Raw genomic sequence first — 9780 nt, 5'->3', positions numbered from 1 at the left:
ATGCTGTGATTCTGGATTGCAGGGATGCAGGCAAAGTCTCTGGAGTTCAGGAACAATCTCTCTGCACTACCACTTAGACCCTAGCAATCACACTAATCTGCCAATGCAACCGGACCTCTGCTACCTATGGGCCATCGGATGCCTAACCTATGCTAGATGTAACTAGACAGGGGACGCAGATCAGCAAAGATTACTGAAAAGGCAGAGCCAATATATATTTGTGTATGTAGCTGATACATTGACAGTAAGGTTTTCCCAAAGTAATCTCTGATAACAGAATCACATATACCCCATTAATACAGAGGGTAATATTCTCTGATAACAAATACAGAGGGTAATATTCTCTGATAACAGAATCACATATACCCCATGAATACAGAGGGTAATATTCTCTGATAACAGAATCACATATACCCCATTAATACAGAGGGTAATATTCTCTGATAACAGAATCACATATACCCCATTAATACAGGGGGTAATAATTTCTGATAACAGATATCACATATACCCCATTATTACAGGGGGTAATAATTTCTGATAACAGATATCACATATACCCCATTAATACAGAGGGTAATATTATATTACTGAACTACACACGGACACAGCAGTCAGTGTGTTCTGGAAGGGATGCAGACACCTACCTTGGCTGAGCACATGTTATCATCTCTGCCCCTGCACTTCCTGCATTTCCTAAGTGATCTCTGATGGGGTTTCTAAGGCCACTATCAGGGACAGGAAACACTTCAACAACTTTATTTGCAATTTACAAAGTTACAACACAGCAAGCAGAAAAGGGCAGTCCCCTACAGTAGCAAATAATTTAAACATGTCGAGGATTAAAGTTTGTGCTTGCCTCAACATAGAACTGTTGTGTGGGTAGGCATCATCTGAAGCAAGCACATTATGGTATACTCAGCTCTGTGTTTGCCCTCCTTTTAGCACTGCCAGTTCAGAGTTGTCCCTTGCTTTCCCTCACAGCTCTGTCCACTGCTGGTCATCTTCTCTACTGCATCCTCTGGGGTCTTCAACTCTCCATTGAGTGGTATACTGGTGAAGCCATTGCTGTGCATGCATCTTACAGATACCAGGAATAAGTTGGCAGTACACAGCACTGCTCATATAATACAGAAGAAAAATTACTAGGAGCCAAAAGAGTTTTTGTTATTTGCAAAGGAAACATGCAGCATGTCAGACTGTCAAAAACTCTAGCTCTAAGAATATTTTTTTTAAAAAACGTTTCACTTTAAACCTTGCATTGTGTAGTGCCACTAAACATTAATTGTTATCCACAGATTTCAAAGTGTTCCAAAAAGTGTGAAAATGGGGGTGGGGGTGTCTCCAAAGCATTTCATGTAAGGATATTGCTATACAGGTTACTGGGCAAAATAAAATTGTCACCACATTCACTAAACTATGTGAATTATCCCTGGCAAATAACTGATTACTAATTTGGTAAATTAGTGTGTGTTTTGCATACAAATTTTAAAAAACCTTATGTCATGTAGAAATTACAACATTACAAGAACAAGCCCAGTTGCATGTAACCAACTACTACTAGATATACAATGAACTGGATAAATGAGAACTTCTGATGCTAAGCATATTCTATGTGACAAAAATTAAAATTGATCCTTGCTTTCAAATACGAATTTTTGCTGTACCATTATTTGAATCATGATTTAAAAGGTTTCAGTTGCAATACAATGTTTAATCATTTGTAGTGTTGGTGTTCGAATTCGGGTTGTCCTTAAATTCGACCCAAATATGGCTGTTCGAATTCGGATAGACCAGACCCCAAAAAAACGAGATTCAACGGCAAAATTTCGGATAAAAAAAAATGTGTTAAAAAAAAATAATGTTTAATTTATTTGAGTGTTTGTTTAACTATTTTTTTTACAGGTTATCCTACAATGACATGATATCTCTTACTCTGTAACACACTCTCCAGCACAGTAATATTATGATACATTTGTTACATTTTTCTTTTATCCACTGCAAGAAAAATGTAAAAAATGTATCAAAGTACTGTGCTGGAAAATGTGTTACAGAGTAAGAGATACTTTTATTACAGCACGAGACGTTTTTAATGGGGAGACTTCCAGCCAATCCAAGAGTGTGCAATCCCCAGGGCACTAGAGGTTAAATAACCTTTAGTGCCCCGGGGATCGCACACTGAGCTCATCAATGATTGCAGCTGTGGCTGTAGCTGTGCAGAGTTCATCTGCATTTCTCTTCCCACGGTCACGTGACCGTGTGAACTGGACTGCAGAAGAACGGCAGTTCCACTACGATCCCCTGTTGCAGCCCTGTAGTATGTGTTTCTGGATAGAGTTTCTGTATCCAGGAACAAAGGACTCCTGTGTTCTTGGATAGAGAAACTCGATCCAAGAACACAGACAACTAGTAAAGCAGTAAGAATTCTCCCACCATTGACTTCAATGTTGTTTGAATTTGGCATTCGATCACCTGAACAAGATCTCACTATTTGATCGAATAGCTGTCGAATCGAATAGAGAGATATTCGGCCAACACTAATCATTTGTCAAAAAAAACCTTTCCCAATCAATTTCTAATGTTCTGCCCAAAAAATCGGTTGTAAATACAATCATAATTACAATCCCATGAATCAGTTTTCAGGTTACACATGCTTGCATTTATTTTTTGTGTTAATATCCTTGCTTCCTTCATAAATGAATTTCTTCATTCGATAGATAAAATTGTATGATATTACCAGATAGTTTTCCAGCAAATTGACTCATTTTGGGAGTGTCTCCATACTTTCATCCTAAATATTTACTTATTTGTATAAACGGGTTGCTGTGTGTGATATTACCATAAGATTTTTGCCAACAGAAGTTTTTTGTTGAACAAATGTAAGAATGGGGGAACGTTTTAGGGCTTCTTGACACAATACATAAACCTAATTTTGTCATTTAGGTGCGGAAAAAAATATTCCCTTTATTTGTTTATTAATTTTTTTATGCTGCTTACCTAAATGATAAAATAATGTACATAAAAACTAAAATTAAAAACTATGTAGATGAAGTGATAAAATATTCATTCAGTTTTTTACTGGAAAAGAAATGGTTTATAACGATTCTGACCCCAAAATACAAAGACGAAATGTCCCTGCAATAGAAGAGCTTCGTGCCCTCCTCTCCAGTGGTCTGTGTCTCCTACCCCGGCATGTCATGGTTCATGCTCTAACCCCTACATATTAGTGTCCTGCAGGGAATTCCTTATACACTAATTCCTAATAAACAGGAAAGTTGCAGCCTGAGGCCAGGTGTGTGTGTGTGTGTGTGTGTGTGTGTGTGTAAAAAAAAGGAACTAAGGCAATCAGGTAATGTGTGTTTATGCATTCATATGCAATGTTAACAAGCACTTATCATAATGTGTCAGATGTTGCTTTTGAAACATCAGGTTCTTTCTTAAGTTAGTCTTTGGACTGACAATATTGGAAAAAGAAACCTAGATTAGACATACAGAAAAAGGTTTGATTTTGTTTTTTTTTCCCCCAGATTTGTAGCATATTGTATGGCATAATAAAAAGTAATCTGTCTACCACCTTATTTGTCTTTGTTCCAAAGTTACATTATATGTGTGAAAAAATAAATTACAGTTAGGTAATATTTTGTTTATCCGGGGAGCTGTACATAAAAAAAAATGCCATTCAAAATATCCAAGCCTCCTGTGCAGGGTCATGAGCTCTTGTTAGGAGGGGGCAACACCATAGTGGAAATGCTTGAGCAGAATAGGAGAAAACCATTCCTGATGTCCTGTAGGACTTGGAGTTCTTACCCATTATACCAAGTAAATAGCATAGGGGGATGAAGGATTGCATTCAAAGCCAAAATTCTCCAGTGGTGTGCAACCTGGTCAGACTACATCCGCCATCTTGACTGAGCCTCCGTTGCCCTATTCATGGACCTCTTAAAACTACTAAAATACTCTAAAATGGACATAGACATAGAGCAGGTGAGAAGGATCTGTTATTGTAGAAGTGACATTGGGTTAGAGTTTATTTACAGTAGAACCCTGTAGGTTAACACTGCCAAAATACAACATGCAGCACTTTCCAAAACAGTGCAGTGAAATACAATGTTGGAGACATAATCTGCCTCTAAATACCTATTAGTGTGCAAACATCAAAAAGTGATTGGTCAGATATGCAAAATTGTTTCTGCCCATTACACAACATGGGCAACATTATAATAACATGTATACTATCCATAGACATTTACGAACATGTCTGATCAGTAAAAAACGTTGGCAATGACTGCCTGTAAGTACACTGTATGCCCAATTCCTTTCTAATATGATAATTTTATTGCATTAAAAGTTGATCAGAAGTAAGTATCTATTCCCATGTGTGCCCAGGGATAAATCCTAGAGGACCACTACATTCTAAGTTAAAACTGGGTATAGTAAAAAAACAATTGTATCAAGTCTTTGTACCTATAACCAATCACAGGCCTGGGAGAAAGAAGCTAGAGGAACATGCTGCTTCAGTTTTTAAAAGCTCCTACATGTTCTGGACATGGGGGACCTTAAAAAACACAAGGAAGATGCAAATTGCATATAAACAACAAAATAGGCAGGAACCCAGCAATACTTATAAGTGATAGATTTAAACTGCTTTAATTCTAATTCTTTAAGAATTAAATTGGGTGTGCAGCACAATTTTCCAGTCTTGACGCACTTGATGGGGTTTGCCTTGACAACCATATACCATTCTGTGAGACTTTGGCCTTTCTTACTTGGCATGTGACATATATTTAATGTGCCTGTTTTTGTTGGATAAGATCCTTTCACCAGTAATTAAACTTGTCGACTCAACTGTAATCTGTGCCAAACATAGATAATATATAAGCAATATATTATTACTTCTGTGTGGTAAAATGTATAAGCAGATGCTGTAACTAGGCTGATGTAGTATGTTCCTGAACTGAGTATGGGAGTTTGTTCTCTTGGAGGGCTATTTATAAATTTGTTCTTTGTCGATTTGATCTTTTCATTCAGTTTGGTTAGCTTGATTTGTTTTTCATATTCATCTTTTTTTGGCTTTTGCCCTCCTAAATTTGCCCATCAATTCTTCCTAAACCTGATTCACTGAAGAAGAATTTTAACTCTTTTAGACCATAAATTCCATAGACCTGAATAAGAACTGCTTGAAAACACTTGTACAGGTGTTTTTAATGTCCAAAGCCTTTTTTGAAAAATTAAATAAATAGAACAGTGTGGGGACCCCACCAATAATAAAACCATATTTAGGCCTTGGACCTTCCTAGATAGGCAACAAGGCATCAAGAGTGTATGCCTCCTCTATCAATGACAGGTCCTTTGGTATCCGGCTTACCAAAGAAGGAAGATAACAGATAACAAAACATTTCTTTATGTTATGTTTATTGGACCAAAAGGGAACAGAGCAGAGTCTAACCTGGGAAATTATTAATCTTCTGCAATATGGAGGGATCCCTAATTCCTGCAGCATCCTTGTCAGCAAAACCTGCCCTTTTCATCTATCTTTCATCCATCATTTGGCACACTCACTACTTTCACATCACATTTTAGACACTTGCAGTCAATGTAAATAATGTTTTTAAATATTTATACAAGGATTTAATTTTTTTTCTTTTTTTAAGACACGAAAGGAAAGTTTTTAATTCCAGCGCAATTAAATTCCTATTAAACTTTGCATTAATTATAAACGCACACCCAGTAACTTAAGTATAATTATGTTTAAACGTCCGGTCTCTAAAAACAGTGTTCATAAAATGTACATCTGCAGCAGAAGGCTGAATGTGACACTTTCCTAAGTTATGAGAGGAGCAGCTCCATCTTCTACTATCGTCTTCCAGGTAGCAGCTGCTCTTTTATTCTCTGTCATGCCAGGAAAAGGTTAGTGCTGTAGTCATTTCTTGGTTCTCCTTGTTGTTGGCAAGATTCCCAGAATGCAAGCTGATAGTAACCCACCATCCAGCTTTAATGAGCAGTTTAGTGGCAGTAAGGAATGTAGATTTGGTTCCAGCCCTAAACCTGTTCTGCAACACAAAACTAAATGGTGAAAACAAGGACAAGGAAAATACAGAGTTACTTTTACCTGTAGAGCATTCATTCATTTACAAATATGTCGGAGCTGGCTGTGAATAGTCAGCATAGTCGTATGACACAACACCTTTTAAACCTACCTTTGTAGCAGCACACCCCATAGTTATAATAAAGACCATCTCCAGACAAAAACCCGCCTGCCCACCCCTACCTCTCACCCATTCCTATCTCTCACCCACCCTAACTCATTCCACATATTTTACGAAAGGAATACTCACCCAGAACAAGCATCTACCCTCTATGAGAGTGCTGCTTTCAGGTGCAACAGTTCTGTAGAGCTGACAACATCATCATTTACAGACCCTCTGAGAAGATTCAGTGCTGGACACTGATAGAAGAACCCCACCTGTTGTATGCAGAGGAAAAGACTATAAGAATATCATTTTTTTTATTTCAGTGTTTAGTTAAAGGTAGTTAGAGGGGAGAGATAGGTTGTCACGGTCAGGATTCAGACTCGAAGTGCAGTAGCTGGAACAGCAAGCTAGCTCACAGTGAAGGCAGGCCCGGTTTAGTTCACACAGTAGCAATATAAAAAGTCCAAGAAGCGTAATCAGAGGAGTCGTCGGTAAAACAGCAGCCAAAGATCGATACACAGGTAGTCAGCAAACAGGATCAGCAGCACATATGCGAGATTTTGGCAGGAGCACAATAATCTGGCACAGGAAGTTCCACACAACCATTTTATAGGAACTACCTGGGAGAGGTACAGGAGTTCAGAGTTCATCAAAGAACAGTATCAGGCAAGGTTTAACTATGTGATCAGGTACAGAGCTGTCCAGCCATTCAGGTGTGATGGTCCACCGTCAGCCAGCAAAGAAGCCCCAGGTTCAATTCTCGATTCTTGGTGGGTAAGGGGCATTAAAAATCTCAGATCTGCCAAAAAATTACAATGCTGCTAGATTAGATGAGCACATGTTTCTTTAAGCTTTGTTCAACTAAGCTTTCACCAGACAAAGAATTTAATGCAACAGCATAGTCCTACAAAACATTAGTGGGTATGCTGTGCAGCAACTGATTTAGACCAGTACTTATTCTGTGCTTTTCTTGAAAGAGGCCTCCAGACATATAACTCTTTCTGTTAGGCTGGGTCTACATGGACTCTTTTAAAAATGCATACAAACGCTAAAATAAGTGTGACACATTTTGCCGCAATTTTACATATGGGATTATAAGAATTTCAATTTTAACCCTTCAGAATTAGTACAGGGGTACATAAAACCCCTTACTCATTTCATGAAAGGGTTAAAAAAAAATATGTAAAAAATTAGACCATACTTTATGGTTAGAGTATTTTTATTTATGTATGTGTTTAAATGTGTATTTGACCTTTTATTTCAGGTTATCCCACTATGAAAGGATGATTCCCATGGCTGTACTCGATCTGAGCATAGCCGTGCCCCAAGCACTAAAGGACAAATGAGGACAAGTCCCCCCATTCACCTTAAGTGCTGATTGGCTAAGAAAAGGTAAACCTTGATGACGCTTGAGCCGTCATCAGGGTTTCCCTTTTCTCAGCCAATCAAGGGAGAGGTCCCATGAGAACATTGTCCCCTGGTTCCTTAGCAGAGCATTGGCATGCGTTTTAATTTTTAAAATCCAGCAAGGAGCATATTCTTAAACATTCAAAAATGTGCCTCAAGGAAACGGCCCAGTGTAGACTGGCCCATTGGAATGCATGGAAATTTCAAACATGGGCTTTTAAACGCTCAGGTTAAACACAGGGGAAACATCCGCAGGATAGAGGGGATAGACATAAGTGTTAAAATTTAATATGTACAATCAAAGTACTAGTCATAAACCTTTTATGTTTCCAATACATGAAGTATTTCATATGAAAAACTCTTACATATAGAACCATCAAGTGGAGTTCCAGACTCTTTTGATATGTTTAGGAGGCTATTCCTCCTGTTTATGCACCCTATATTTATCTTATCTCTGTTCTAGGTCTGGTGTTGTCAGAAATCCGTAGGACCAGGGGATCTGTGCCTTTGTCCGTATCACCCACCTCATTCTTATCCCCCAGTTACTGCCTGGTCTGAGTCATGTGACTCCATAAGAGCTGCCCCTTTACCACAGAGGACCAGAATATTCCACAGAAGCACTCCATCTGCTGGTGGTGGTGTGAATACCACCAAGACTGCCTCTGCTCCAGCATACTGTCTGGTGTTGAATTTGTATACCTGATAGTCACAAGATCTCTATTTGCCACATGCCCTCCTATATAAAATAAAGTAGCTGGAGTTCTTCCAGGTCCTGCTCTGCATTCCTGATCCTGTTCCTCACTCTTTGGCATACCGATTGTAGTTCTGTCTGACTACCCTGACCTCTGGCTCATCTGATTACGCTTCTGTCTCATGCTCCTGTGCTATGCTTTGGACCTAACCTGTCAGCAGTTATCAGCCCCTGTGTGCATGGGGGCCACAACCTGGCAACAGCCTGCAGCACAACATCCTCACCTCTAGAGGCTCTGGAGAAAACCAGGCTGTTGCTTAGACTCTGAGCCCCATGCACGTCTCTGCCAAGCGGGCTGGTAACACAAAGGGTCCACTTTCCGGCCCTGAGACACTGTAACAAGTGAGTAATGTACAATGTGTAGCGTTCACAAGTATGGTGCATGTTACCTACTGAGTGCAAGAGACAGTATTTTGTAATATATTGAGTGCAAGGATGATGGGTATGTACAGAGTGCAGGGGTGGGATGTATGTAACCTATTGAGTACAGAGGTCAGGAGGCAGGGGTTAAGTGAGTGTAACCTACTGTGTATTGAGTCCAGGAATATGTAACATATTGAGTGCAGGGGTCACAAGTATATAGCCCAGCCCAGAGCATACCCCATTTATTTCACCACCATACCCCTAATTATTAGAACACACAATTCCACTATATACACACACATTGCATAGACAGATATACACACACCCTCATCCCGACACACAACACATACACACCCATGATCACCCCCTTTCTTCCACTCATTTCCCAGTACTATTTCTGGTGCCGGCTGACAGAGGGCCCTAAGGGTGTCCCTAGTAACCCCTTCCTCTTCTTTCTATTGTAATCTGTCACTTGGCATTTTGAGCCAAGGAATTGTGCCGCTTTGAACTTTTCCTTCTGGCTAACTTTTTTTGGTCAGATGGGGGATTGTTGAACTAGTGCTATCAACTGCAGCCGTCCAACATATTTTACCAGTGTGGATGGAACCCCAATGCAGGATCCATTGTGTCCCCTCCAGACGTCATTGCTGTAAGAAGCAGATGATCACTACATGGGGGTTGACCTCTATGTATTAAATAGTTCTGACCTCTGAGCAGATTACATAGTAAAGCTCAAAGTCAGCTTTTGTGGCCGTAAGTATGTTTTGATATGCTAAATTTCAAGCTCAGTTCTACAGCCGTTTCCAAGGGAGTTCAGGCACATATACATTTTACATCTTAGAATTGTGTATCTTTATAACAATGAAGACATCATCAATACAGACAACCAATCCTAAACTATGGCTCTGCTTTAAACTTACAATAATAATTTGCACAATTATTGTAACATAGCTCCAATTCAGGACTTCAGACATTTCTGCAGCTCCTTTTCTCTGTGCATCCCAGTTTCATCTCCTCCCTCTGTCAGTCCTGTGTCAGTCTGTCTCTCTTTGTCTTCTTCAGTCTCTA

This window comes from Pyxicephalus adspersus, chromosome 3 (genome assembly GCF_032062135.1).
Source record: "Pyxicephalus adspersus chromosome 3, UCB_Pads_2.0, whole genome shotgun sequence".
Classification (NCBI taxonomy): Eukaryota; Metazoa; Chordata; class Amphibia; order Anura; family Pyxicephalidae; genus Pyxicephalus; species Pyxicephalus adspersus.
This window is presented reverse-complemented; position numbering follows the sequence as displayed.